The sequence below is a fragment of the Corvus brachyrhynchos genome, unplaced genomic scaffold (genome assembly GCF_000691975.1).
Source record: "Corvus brachyrhynchos isolate BGI_N302 unplaced genomic scaffold, ASM69197v1 scaffold219, whole genome shotgun sequence".
Taxonomy (NCBI): Eukaryota; Metazoa; Chordata; class Aves; order Passeriformes; family Corvidae; genus Corvus; species Corvus brachyrhynchos.
In genome coordinates, this window is record NW_008240034.1 from 1709671 (window position 1) to 1710169 (window position 499).

Consider the following 499-nt stretch of genomic DNA (forward strand, 5'->3'; position numbering starts at 1 on the left):
AGGGGTTGGCTCCTCTGGAGATGCTCAGGGATGCAGGAGCTGCCGTGCCCAGGGCAGCCACTGGCATGGGGCTGTCTGGGGCACTTTGCTGTCCCCCTTCCCTGAATTGGGGTGGCAGGAGTGGAGCCGACTGGGGACAGTCCTAAAGCAGTGCCCAGGCCCCCTTCCCTCCCCTTCTTTCCACTCCTCCTGGGACTGGACACCTTTGGAAACCCTGTGCCATGGTGGGTTTAATGTCCCCAAGGCTCCGTGAGGGTCCTGCACACTCTGGGAACCCTCCTGGGGCAGAGCTGGTGCTGCCACCCCTGTGCTGCACTGGGGGAACCGGAGCAGGGCCCAGCCCAGGGCTCAGCATCGGTGACTCTGTGCCCCCTCATTTCACACCCCTTCTGCATCGCTCAGGGGGCACTGGGGACCCTGCCCAGGTCCCGGTGTCCCCTGTGGGTGGGCACCGAGGTGTGGCAGCCGAAACGCGGCCGCGGGGGGGGTCTGTCACTCC